General features: G+C 38.0%; 1 protein-coding gene across 1 annotated transcript in view; it reads right to left on the bottom strand.

The window, feature by feature from the left end:
- Positions 1 to 14,453, bottom strand: part of ptprfa (protein tyrosine phosphatase receptor type Fa) — a 596,272-nt gene that overhangs the window by 461,344 nt on the left and 120,475 nt on the right. The window contains exon 2 of the mRNA XM_039734603.1: positions 681 to 797. The gene's annotated coding sequence lies outside the window, so the exon portion shown is untranslated. The remainder of the gene's footprint in view (positions 1 to 680; positions 798 to 14,453) is intronic.

The raw sequence follows: 14,453 nt of genomic DNA, 5'->3' as shown, positions 1-14,453 counted from the left end.
TTCGCGGATTTTCACCTATCGCGGGGGGGTCTGGAACGCAACCCCCGCGATTGAGGAGGGATTACTGTACTGGCATGTTGCTGAATCATTCAAGGCATGTGCTAGCCTTGTGACATGAAACACTATCCTCCTTTAATAGCCCACATTTGCCATGAGGGGATGCTCCTGACTGTCAACAATGTCCATACATACACTGGCATTCGGATAGCTCTGCTTGTATAAAGATTTTCAATGGGTGCCACAAAAACCTTTCACACTGTTGCATTGCCATTACTAGTGTGTGCATTTTTAGTACCCAGAAAGACAGATCTGAAGACTCATTAGGGTTTCTATATCCTGCTCCTCTCGTTAACTTAATTAGCAGGAAATGTGATTTATCAGACATTTTTTTAGCCCTCCATACTCCAGTGTTTGTGTTTCCCATTCAACTACCATAACACCTTGCTGGTTTAGTGTGACAACAATGGAAGTCATTTGGGACCAGATTTAAATTATCTACACATCCTGCTGTCATTGACTGAAAATTCAATTACATGTGCAAAACAGGAACAACTGATAAATCGACCATTTAGAATATATGAAGAATGTAGCTGTCTTGTACATATGATAGCTTAACATAAACATTTTACCATAGAAGCTGATTAATAACTAACCATAAATGCATAATTAAAAACTGTTACCATTTAGCTGTAAATTGCTTTTCCTTTACTTCCTGTTGAGCATTTGACTATATGAGGTTTCATCTATTAGGTTTGCCACACTGGGTACTCAAGATGAAAGAATCTGGAGAGGTGTTTCTGCAAAATATAAGGAAAAAAGTACATAAAAAATGAGATTCTGGTTAAGGATGAAGATGCTGTGTTAAACAATGAATCTTTAGTGTAAATTTTGTTGCTTAAGGGCGGCATGAATGGAGCTTTATAAAGAACCTTTATATATGATTCTCTGTTCTATTCTCTAAGGATTAGTACCTGATAGGGGATTAGAATACTGAGTAACTGCTTTGTACGCCATCGCAGCTAGTAGATGTAAACCCCAAAAGAGTGGTCCTGCACTGTCTCAGCACATTCATTGGTTACAGCTCTACTGTACCAGACATTTTAAACCTTCAAATGAAACAATATATTTATCCTACCAATTACTTTTAGAAAAGCACTGTTATTGAAAAGGATGCAATTAAAGACACAAAAAGTAAATAAAACATAAATGTGTTTCTTTTCTAGCAAGAATTTTACTGTAATTATCGTATCTTTTCAGCATCACAAATGGAGATGCATTGCTCTTTTTGCTCTACTCAATCAAACAGAAAGGCTGGCACTACCCACAAACAACCCTCAGCAAACAATAGTGTGTGCAGCAAGCATCTTTCTCCACACATCTACTTGAAGATATTTTATATCTCTTCTTTCAGAAAGCATAATTGCAGTGATTTTTAAGCATCCATTTCCACAAAGGGCCTTATGCAGCACTAATATACTGAAATTCCATTTCAATAAAAGGGCACATTGAAATAAAAACAACAAAGTAGCAGTCCGAACTGGAGTTAAACGTGATGCTAAAGATGCAAAGAGAAAGCATTTTGAAGAGAACAATGCAAGAGATAAACAGCATTAGTCAACATTTGACACTTCCATTTCAGTATCAAAGGATTCCAAGATATAATAATGGCCCTTAATTTCCACAGAAAAGCATGCAGGCTCATCAGACAGGAGCCAAAAGGGAAAGTGACTAAAGCAGATGGTTAAATAAATGTTTCATTCTTACATTACTCCCTCCATTTAATCGCCTGCTTTCTTCACATGGCATATTTGAACACAGCCAAAAAGGAGGCCTTCCTGGAATGAGTACTTCGCTGCAGCAAGGGATGCTGCGCGGCAACACCAATAAGGGGAAAAAAAAAGGGTCTGGCAGAACAGAGGGTGACATTCACAGCATACAAGAAATGTGCTATTTTAACAGCAGACTCTCATGCTGTCACCCAGGTGGCTCAGCTGAAAATCCCTAGGCAGCAAAAGTCAGACTTGGCTAAGAACTTTGTTGATGAATATACCAGCTTTATAATCAAGTGCTGCCAAACAGAACTCTTAACAGAACAAACTGCAAAGAGTGATGTGGGATTTTATTAGGCAAATAATAATAAATAGCACAATGATAACCACAAAGCTACCTTCAAGCTGTCATTTTCTTCTTGTTTGTGTTTAAACATATTTTATTTCTGAGCCTTGCTCCCTTACCTATAGCTGTCATCTATTCATGCATTGTTTTCAGTGATGCTTTATTGTTTACTGCCTGTGTAAAACAGTGTATACATCCACAATTTAACATACTTGTATTTCAACATTTGGTTCTTTACGAACTGAATGAAAAATCACTGATTCTTAACTGCAAATTTACCTAATAAGTGAAATGAAGACTGCTTTTCCAAACATCCATTCGATTTCCCACTGCTCCACTTCAAAGTTATACTCATAACAGCTGGTCTACAATAACACTCTAATAAACACATTGACACTCTCACAGTAAGGCGACTTATTGTCATAGCAGTCTGAAAATGTGTGTTTAAATGGTTGGAGGAAACTAATGGTGCATTGCAAGGGGAAACATATAGGAGTAGTCCAGATTTCATCGGCAGTTTTATACATATATATATATATATATATATATATATATATATTGTTCTTTAGTTTGCCTTATACAATTTCTCGTATTAGGAATTTGTTAGTTTTCGCATACCCCTTGGGGTCAGAGCGCAGGGTCAGCCATTGTAAAGCGCCCCTGGAGCAATTGAAGGTTAAGGACTTTGCTCAAGGGCCCTGCAGAATAGGATCTCTTTTGGCAGTGACGAGGATTCGAATCAGCAACCTTTGGGATACAAGCACAGATCCTTGGCCTCAGAGCCACCACTCCGCCTGCTGAATGAATCAGAGCAGTTACAACTAACCAAGGCAAAAATAAATTCAACTTTCAGTTCCAATAAACAGTGAAGTTACAATGAATTATCTATACTAATAAAAGGCAAAGCCCTCAGTGACTGACTGACTGACTGACTGACTCACTCACTCACTCACTGACTGACTCACTCACTCACTCATCACTAATTCTCCAACTTCCCGTGTAGGTAGAAGGCTGAAATTTGGCAGGCTTATTCCTTACAGCTTACTTACAAAAGTTGGGCAGGTTTGATTTCGAAATTCTACGCATAATGGTCATAACTAGAACTTATTTTTTCATCCATATACTGTAATAGACTGCAGCTCAGTGGCCATGGGAGGCGGAGTTGCGTGTTGAGTGCCTGCCCATAAAAGGTAAATATTCGCGGGTGAAGAACTGTGCTTAGCTTATTCATAAGTAAAAATATCTGAATCACAAACTGATGTTAATTATATTTTGTCCATGAATACTCATTAAATAATTCCAAATAGTCTGTCTGCTTCCTTTCATAGCTTTTCCGATGGTTGTGCTGCTTCCAGGCATGTATTTTCGTATTAAAGCATTTAACCAATCACATTTCAGCCATCATTTGTTGTCAGGAAGACAGGACTTTACAATCCGTTGTGCAGGCACTCTAACACAGAATAAATGTCGATTAACCTGTTGCTTCAACCAATCAGATTTTCAGTTGGTGTCAGTACTGCCCTCTAGCAGACGTACGGCGACTTACATTAGCTTCGATGGCGATAGAAAGGGACTTTTTGATGGAACTGAGGCGCACGGATAATCCGTACGACAGAGTGATTAAAATGTTTTTGAGGAAAGAGAGGAGGATGGATTTTGTTTACAAATAATCCGAATTTTTGGTGAGTAAAATGTTGCGATTTTCCTAAATAATATTAGTTTATGAGTTATTATTGATGTTTTTTATGTGTGTCACGGCTGTGGCTGTGTGAGATGCACGGTCCGCCAATGGACCAGATGATACGTAAATTTAATGAATATTACAACCCAAAAATAAACAAAACTGTAGAGAGGCCCATGATTAAATGAACGGTAAAAAAATAAGAGCGAAGCGACGGTGACTTATTGAGGCAGGCAGGCCAGAGCACAATAGCACGGGGCTCGATGTGGTGCGCGTTGAGTCGATCTAAAATGCGCACTCAAGATTCTAAAAAATATATCTTTTCAAGTTCTATTTGGATATAAATAGGTTCTATTTAGTTGGCAGAAATATCTTTGGTAGGAATGTAAGTTGAATTTAGTCTTTACATTATGGTGAAGAAAAATTTATGCAATGATGACTAAATTTAATAATATAATAATAATAATAATAAAATAAAAATTACTTATATTTAAAATTTAAATAGGACTTGAACAGATACGATAGTTCATAATGCCCACGCAACACTACGTGCATGTAAGAGCGGAAGTCATCTGTTTGAACAAGCAGCGTATTACACTGATATGAAATAGCCTTCCCATTTAATTATTTAGGAATGGATAGATAAATTAAGAATTTGTACAAATAATGTTTTTCTGTTTTCTTCCTCTATGGATTCTGGCATGCCCAGCAACAGCTGCTCGCACCCCAAAGGGTGTATGTGTGTGTGTGTATATATATATATATATATATATATAAAATGTATATATATATATATATATATATGTATAATGTGTGTGTATAGATTGATAGATACTTTATTAATCCCAAGGGGAAATTCACATAATCCAGTAGCAGTATACTGATACAAAAACAATATTAAATTAAATAGTAATAAAATGAAGAAAAAAAAAAAAAAAAAAAAATGAAAAAATTTAAATAAAATTAATGTTAGCATTTACTCCCCTGGGTGGAATTGAAGAGTCACATAGTGTGGAGATAGATAGATCTCCTCAGACTGTCAGTGGAGCAGGACAGTGACAAAAGTCTGTCACTGAAGCTACTCCTCTGTCTGGAGATGACACTGTTAAGTGGATGCAGTGGATTATTCATGATTGACAGGAGTTTGCTTAGTGCCCGCCGCGGCCACAGATGTTAAACTGTCCAACTTTAATCCTACAATAGAGCCTGCCTTCTTAACAAGTTTGTCCAGGCGTGAGGTGTCTTTCATCTTTATGCTGCCACCCCAGCACACCACCGTGTAGAAGAGGGCACTCGCCACAACCGTCTGGTAGAACATCTGCAGCATCTTATTGCAGATGTTGAAGGATGCCAACCTTCTCAGAAAGTATAGTCTGCTCTGACCTTTCTTACATAGAGCATCAGTATTGGCAGTCCAGTCCAATTTGTCATCCAGCTGCACTCCCAGATATTTAAAGGTCTGCACCCTCTGCACACAGTCACGTCTGATGATCACAGGGTCCATGAGGGGCCTGGGCCTCCTAAAATCCACCACCAGCTCCTTGGTCTTGCTGGTGTTAAGGTGTAAGTGGTTTGAGTCGCACCATTTAACAAAGTCTTTGATTAACTTTCTGTACTCCTCCTGCCCACACCTGATGCAGCTCACAATGGCAATGTCATCAGCGAACTTTTGCACGTGGCAGGACTCAGAGTCATATTGGAAGTCTGATGTATATAGACTGAACAGGACCGGAGAAAGTACAGTCCTCTGCGACGCCCCTGTATTACTGAACACAATGTCAGACCTGCAGTTCCCAAGACGCACATATTGAGGTCTGTCTGTAAGATAGTCCACAATCCATGCCACCAGGTGTGAGTCTACTCCCATCTCAGTCAGCTTGTCTCTAAGGAGCAGAGGTTGGATGGTGTTGAAGGCGCTAGAGAAGTCCAAAAACATAATTCTTACAGCACCACTGCCTCTGTCCAGGTGGGAGAGGGATCGGTGTAGCATATAGATGATGGCATCCTCTGCTCCCACCTTCTCCTGGTATGTGAACTGCAGAGGGTCGAGGGCGTGACGGACCTGTGGCCTCAGGTGGTAAGGCAGCATATATATGCTATATATATATGTGTTTATGTGTGAATATATGTAGATATGTGTGTGTATATATATACATATATACTAGCAAAATACCCGCACTTCGCAGCAGAGAAGTAGTGTGTTAAAGAAGTAATGAAAAAGAAAAGGAAACATCTTGAAAATAACGTAACATGATCGTCAATGTAATTGTTTTGTCACTGTTATGAGTGTTGCTGTCATATATATATATATACACATACATACATACACATTATATATACAGTATATATATATATATATATATATATATATATACACACACATACACATACATACTGTACATAGATACACACACACACATTATATCTATCTATCTATCTATCTATATATATATATATATATATATATATATACTAGACATTAAGCCCATTACAATAACGGGCGCTAGAACAGTAGTGCATAAACATTAGTAGGAACAGTTTATATTAAATGGCAAGGGACCTTGTATGTAGCTGTAATATACGTCACCGCATTGTGTGCCTTTAATTTTCTCTCTCAGTAATACTGGTTTGTTTTTCCGTAAAATGCCTGTAATTTTGTATGACAGAAATACAGTGGAACCTCGGCTCACGACCATAATTCGTTCCAAAACTCTGGTTCTAACCCGATTTGGTCGTGAACCGAAGTAATTTCCCCCATAGGATTGTATGTAAATACAATTAATCCATTCCAGACCGTATGAACTGTATGTAAATATATATTTTTTTACGTTTTTAAGCACAAATATAGTTAATTATACCACTGAATGCACAGCGTAATAGTAAACTAAATGTAAAAACATTGAATAACACTAAGAAAACCTTGAACAACTGAGAAAACTAACACTGGAAGAGTTCGCGCTATAACCTTACAACCCGTTCGCTAAAAACACTTTTTTAATGAGTTTTAAGCACAGGGGAAAAAATGAACATTTGAAAATTTAATTAACAACCAAGAAAAGTAACATTGCAACAATGCACGCGCACACCTGTGTGTATGTGTGTGTGTGTGTGTGTGTGCGTCCTGTGTGTGTGTGTGTATGCGTCCCGTGTGTGTGCGTCCCGCGTGTGTGTGTGTGTGTGTGTGTCTGTCGTGCACACGCCCGTGTGTGCGTGTCTGTCTCTCATGTGCCTGTGTGTGTCTGCACAGGGAATGCACAGGAAGAGACTGAACAGGTGCCGTGTGACCCCGCGCATACGCACTTCACCAGAAGACACACACACACAGACACCTGGACGCACACAGGGGTTTTATTAAAGAGGCTCTATCCTGGGTCCGCTGTTATTCTCAATCTACATGCTTCCGTTAGGTCAGATTATCTCAGGTTACAACGTGAGTTACTACAGCTATGCTGATGACACACAGCTTTACTTATCAATAGCACCTGATGACTCCGACTCTTTCGATACACTAACACAATGTCTTACTGGTATTTCTGAATGGATGAATAGTAATTTTCTCAAACTAAATAAAGAGAAAACTGAAATTTTGGTAATTGGCAATAATGGATTCAGCAAGGTTATCAGAAATAAACTTAATGCACTAGGTTTAAAAGTTAAGACGGAAGTAAAAAATTTAGGGGTAACTGTTGACTGTAATCTGAATTTTAAATCGCATATTCATCAGACCACTAGGACAGCATTTTTTCACTTAAGAAACATAGCTAAAGTTAGACCTCTTATATCATTGAAAGATGCGGAGAAATTAATTCACGCTTTTGTTTCCAGTAGACTATATTACTGTAACGCACTCCTCTCAGGACTACCCAAAAAAGACATAAATCATTTGCAACGAGTGCAGAATGCAGCTGCTAGAATCCTAACTGGGAAAAGAAAATCCGAACACATTTCTCCAGTTTTGATGTCACTACACTGGTTGCCTGTGTCATTCAGGATTGACTTTAAAATACTGCTTATGGTTTATAAAGCCTTAAATAATCTCGCTCCATCTTATATATCGGAATGCCTGACGCGTTATATTCCAAATCGTAACCTTAGATCTTCAAATGAGTGTCTCCTTATAATTCCAAAAGCTAAACTTAAAAGAAGTGGTGAGGCGGCCTTCTGCTGTTATGCACCCAAAATCTGGAATAGCCTGCCAATAGGAATTCGCCAGGCAAATACAGTAGAGCACTTTAAAACACTGCTGAAAACACAATACTTTAACATGGCCTTTTTATAACTTCACTTTAACTTAATACTGATACTCTGTATGTTCAATTCTTCATAATAATTATTCACAGTGGCTCCAAAATCCATACTGACCCCTACTCTCTTCTGTTTCTTTTTCCGGTTTCTTTGTGGTGGCGGCCTGCGCCACCACCACCTACTCAAAGCATCATGATGCACCAACATTGATGGACTGAAAGCCAGAAGTCTACGTGACCATCATCATCAGGTCCTTCCATGAAAACCCTAAATACAAAGAGGACTGTTTGATTTATGTTAGGTAGATTGCCCAGAGGGACTGGGCGGTCTCTTGGTCTGGAACCCCTACAGATTTTATTTTTTTCTCCAGCCTTTGGAGTTTTTTTTGTTTTTTCTGTCCACCCTGGCCATCGGACCTTACTCTTATTCTATGTTAATTAATGTTGACTTATGTTTATCTTTTATTGTGTCTTCTATTTCTCTATTCATTTTGTAAAGCACTTTGAACTACATTTTTTGTATGAATATGTGCTATATAAATAAATGTTGATTGATTGATTGATTGAGGATGATATATACACACATACACACACACATATTATATCTATATATATATCTATATCTATATATATATAAATCTATATATCTATATCTATATACATATACATATACATATACATATACATATACATATACATATATATCAAAATACCCGCGCTTCGCAGCGGCGAAGTACTGCCTTAAAAGTTTTATTAAGAAGAAAACTAAACCTTTTTAAACTGAGGGAAAATATACCAATAATTATTTGTTAAGGATCTCTTTGTATACCACATTGTGAGTTCGCCCTCCGGTTGTAATATGACCAAGCTGTGCGCTGAGCTTACTCTTAAGCATGCAAGTACAGTTGGCCATGTGAACAGTAATCTTGTTTCAAATCTCACAGCTTGGATTGCTGCTGTCATATAAGGTTTGAGTTTCATGGTTTGTTTCAATTACGACAGTATTTGTAGGCCTTGTGTTGAAGTGACATTCAGCATCTGTCAAGCGTTGTAAGTATACAGCCAGTTTCATCGATAACTTCACATCCAGCTTTTGAGAGTTTAAACATTCATAAACATCAAAATGTCCACTACTGAAATCGTCACCTGTGAATCTAAGATGTTTAAGAGGCATTGGCGGTTGTCCAAAGGTGTAAAATATTTGGCCACTTCGGTACACTTGAAAGTGACAACCGAACAATTCAGCGGTAGCCATCAACTCACAATCAGATGCATAGGTGAAGGGCTTAAGCATTTCACTCTTATAGTGCTCCTGTGTAGTATAATTATCTCCTGTACTGTCATCAGTCCACACCTTGAACCTGTCCCAGTCATCCAATTCATAAGACACAATGTTTCTCCAGATATCAAGATTGAGCCTGATATGGCCGTGCAATATGTAACAAAGAGAATGGAAAAGATAGGTGCCATCTCCGGGCATGGAAACCACTCGGTAAGTGACAGTTCTTTGATCGATGGAGATCACCTCAATAGACATGTTAATGCGGGTACGGTTGGAATGATAAAGAAAATGGGTACCTGAACTATGTAAAGTAAGTCTAAAATACCTACACAATAACTATAATCGTAATAAATTAACAATAAAACAGCGGAGAAGCCGTGGATTAAATAAAAAGGCTGTAGTTATCAGCAGGGAGACGTGAATCCCGTGGCGAAGCAAGGAAGGGAATGTAGAGACTGGAGCGACGGACGGCCTTATATAGGCAGGCAGCCAACAACGTGGGAAGCGTTGGGATGGGGGACCCAATGCCGCCTCACACGGTGACTGAGCTGCAGGCTATGGACATATATATGTACGTAAGTAGGATTCCGTTAGCATTGGGAACCCGAGTACCAAATTTCTTGAAGATGGGCCTATAAGTAACAAAGACCGTTGGAAAGTTCAATATGGTGGCTGACAGTGGTTTCATACCACCAAAATAAGCATGTACATTGGTTTCGGTTAGCGCAGGGAAGCCGCCTACCAGATTTCGTGAAGATGAGGCCATGAATAAGAAAGTTCAATATGGCAGACGTTGTTGACCGTTATGACCGTTACGCGTAGAATTTCGAAATGAAACCTGCTTAACTTTTGTAAGTAAGCTGTAAGGAATAAGCCTGCCAAATTTCAGCCTTCTACCTAAACGGGAAGTTGGAGAATTAGTGACGTTGGAAAGTTCAATATGGCGGCCGACAGAGGTGTCATACCACCAAAATAAGTATGTACATTGGTTTCGGTTAGCGCAGGGAAGCCGCCTACCAGATTTCGTGAAGATGAGGCCATGAATAAGAAAGTTCAACATGGCGGACGTTGTTGACTGTTATGACCGTTATGCGTAGAATTTCAAAATGAAACCTGCTTAACTTTTGTAAGTAAGCTGTAAGGAATGAACCTGCCAAATTTCAGCCTTCTACCTACACGGGAAGTTGGAGAATTAGTGATGAGTCAGTGAGTCAGTCAGTGAGTGAGGGCTTTGCCTTTTATTAGTATAGATATATACATATATATACATATATATATACATATATATACAGACGGTTGTGGCGAGTGCCCTCTTCTACACGGTGGTGTGCTGGGGAGGCAGCATAAAGATGAAGGACGCCTCACGCCTGGACAAACTTGTTAAAAAGGCAGGCTCTATTGTAGGAGTAATGTTGGACAGTTTAACATCTGTGGCAGAGCAACGGGCATTAAGCAAACTCCTGTCAATCATGAAGAATCCACTGCATCCACTGAACAGTGTCATCTCCAGGCAGAGGAGTAGCTTCAGTGACAGACTTTTGTCACTGTCTTGCTCCACTGACAGACAGAGGAGATCGTTCCTCCCCCACACTATGCGATTCTTCAATTCCACCCGGGGGAGTAAATCCTAATATTACTCAAAGTTATTGTCTGCTTTTACATGCATTTTTTATTACTCTTTAATTTTATATTTTTTTTGTATCAGTATACTACTGCTGGATTATGTGAATTTCCCATTGGGATTAATAAAGTATCTATCTATCTATCTATCTATCTATCTATCTATCAGAAGCAGGAGAAATTACTGTAAAAGATTGTTCCAAAACTATGAAAGTCGCTACCTTCAATCCCATTGTCAACCTTCAGATATATCGGAGTTGGTATGAATTGGACAGATGAACACTTGCACTGCAGTAACGTGTCACTTTTGGTGTGAATTAGGGATTAGTGTGTAAACGTAAGACCCACTGACGAAGTAACCGTTTTTATTTTTTTTTTGGTACAAGGTAAGTAAGCCTTCATCAATTCCTTCATCTAAAACTGAGGGGCCCTGAGTAGTTCTGTTGAAGGAGTGACACCCATTTTTACACCCCTTAGTGGTGCCAGGCCTTTATTAATATGAGCACTGCAAACCACAACACTATGTAGTCTTGTGTGTATAATGATGTTTACTATTAAAGGTACAGTATATTAAAAAATTAATGAATGATCATTTGATACATACAGAAGAAACAGGTCAACAAGAAAACTTGCAAAAGTTGCCAATGATCTTTTAATCAACTATAACACTGTTACCTGCATGTTCCCTAGCTTTAGATGAAAACTAGGAGTTGCCCATTCATATTGCTAGCTGTCTCAATGGAATCACATCCATGCACAGTCACACCATGCCTACATGTATTCTTCATTCTATGTGCACATTTGCTCCCATGCCACCCTACACAGACACAGCTGAATCACCCATGATGACACCATTGTACTCCCCTCTCTCCAGACACATTTAGCCCTTACCATTCAAATAAAAATCTGTAGTTCTGATCCCTAGCCACCTTGGATTATTTTGCCATCTATTTAATTTTTAATGCATGTCACAGAATAGAAAAAAGGATCCTTATGTTTTAGCATTAATATTTTAAATAGCTCCATTCAGGCTGTGATATAATATTAACAAGTCTATACAACAGTCAGAAAAACTATTTCTCTATAAAAGAACAGTCTGCTTTTATAGAATATCTAACTAGATTAAAGGGAAAAAATTGATTGCTAAGAAGCAAAAGCTGGTGGTTACATACTATATGGAACTGTAGTTAGAATTTATTGGATTGGTAAACCAGAATATTTTGAATAATAGTTTGTACCATTTCCACAGCTTTTATTCCAAATCCCCATGTAGACCACAGCAAACCTCAAGCACAATTTAATTAGTGAGGTAAGATGAGTACAACTTTTTCATTCAAAACCTTTGTCCCTTCTTATATTTCAGCATAAGAGTCTCTTAACTTCATTAGCTAGCTGCAAAATCATTTTAGAACATTTGTCCGTCTTTCAGAAAGTTTTATCTAACCCCAAAGTACTTTCACAGAGGCTAAAGATCACTGCGGCATTTTTTAAACTATAAAGTTCTCTGAAAAAAGCAACACATAGCAGCAGATAAGTCCACCGACTGCCAGGATTTCCAAAACACAATTTAAATTTTTCTGAATTTGGTGACATTCAATCATAAGGAAAAAAGGCTCCCTCCTTATATTCTTCTCTCTCACACACCTATACAAATAGCAAAAAGAGGCCACTAGTCGTGATAAGAATTTCTTTTAAAAAAATGATGCAAAGGTTTACCTCAGTGTATTTACTAAAAAGGCAATTACTGGTCATTTTCATCAGATCATTCACTTTTATTTTTAGCAATTTAAAAATATTTTTTTCTTATGAATTGGACGCTAATTGTAAAGAAAGAGAAACCTTGTGAAACTGAAGCTGGTCTTATGTGGCTTAAAACTTAAGTCACACACTAAAATCCAACTGTACCATGTCCACTGTGGGTGGAGAGGTCCCAGTATAATCATAACATAGCTATCTTTACTGTAATTGCCCTCTTTCTAATGGAATGCAATCAATAGCTCCCTGTGCTGTTCAAGTTTAGATAAAAACTGGGAGTATGGATTATATCCACAATCAAAAATTAAAGCAATCATTTAAAAGTTGTGAAAACATCCACCGTACAGACACATGAATTGCAACTTGCATTATAATTAAAGTACTTAGCAGTTACATTGTGTGTAATAAAAGCACAACCAATTTGGTATAGTTTTAGGTAGACTTTATTATCCCAGAGGGAAATTTGTTTACAGCAGAAATGTGCCAGCATAAAAATTTGTTCGATACCTAGGATTCGTAGCAATGAGAATATTAGATTCTAACAGTACACTGAAATAATTTAGAGCTCATAAGTGCCCATGTAGCCATTGGAATTCAGAATGGTTATTGCACTGCAAATAAAAGAGTTTTTCAGTGTTACTTTACATTCCCCAAATGAGTGAGGCAGAATAAACAAATTGTTTAGACAATAAAAAGAAAAAAATGTTATATGGAGTAAACCATTTACCAAGATACTGACCATTGTACATATAAGCAAACAGAAGTACTCAACATTCCTCACAGTGAAATGACAAAATACACTATATGCTGGTACAAATGTCCTCATGGGTACACCGGCTGCACTACAGTAATATAATAACCCTAAATGTAGACATCAGAATTGATCCTGGCAGTATTGTTCACCTGTGACTAGGACTAAAACGAAGTGGAGTGACCAGCTTCTTGACAATTAATGATGCGTGGACTGTTGTAGCACTGCTGTCCCTTAATTTGTTTCACAAAATGGCACAAAACAGCATAATCAAAAGAAACTGTCGAATGGATGTAATTAAATTCTGTTAAGTCCACTGAATGGCCAATAAAGTTTCCTGGTACTTACAAATTCAAGCATAACAAATTACAGTGCTTCCTGTTGATAAGTAGTATGGATGCAGGCCTGTAGGGACAGACATGTTACCCACCAATCTTTCCCAGATATAGTAGGTGAATGATCTGTTGACAATGGTGACTTTACAGTCTTGCAGTTCCAGACCACAAAGCATACCAAATGGTGACTGGGCTTTAACTTGCTTGATTAACTATAGTAGGTATGAAGCTCCTGCAACTCTTTAGTTCTTGTTCATTACCCTGTTTTACCTTTCAGTGAAAGTCCTAGCATGTCACTGACCTAAACATTTTTTAACTAGGAAAAAAATGGGTCGCCATATTTATTGAAGCACACTGGAAAATGCAATAAATTAATATTTGAGTACACTATACATAAAAAATATACCAATCAGTCTCCTATTTAATATGTAACCTCTTAATATTGTGATGGAGTGGGTTGGCTCCACACTATAGGGTTCCTCTGGGAAGCCTCTTGAACCCAATACTGCCAATAATGAGAGGATGAGCCAGTAGATGAGGACACAACAAAAAAAACACAGCAAGGGTTAGATATGCAAAAGTGCTCCAGTGCTTCTATTAAATACAGTCCATCAAAACAACTCAAGTTTCTAAATAAATAGTGCAGTGAAAGCAATCCATAATAAATAAT

This window comes from Polypterus senegalus, chromosome 14 (assembly GCF_016835505.1).
Source record: "Polypterus senegalus isolate Bchr_013 chromosome 14, ASM1683550v1, whole genome shotgun sequence".
Lineage (NCBI taxonomy): Eukaryota > Metazoa > Chordata > Cladistia > Polypteriformes > Polypteridae > Polypterus > Polypterus senegalus.
This window is presented reverse-complemented; position numbering and strand designations above follow the sequence as displayed.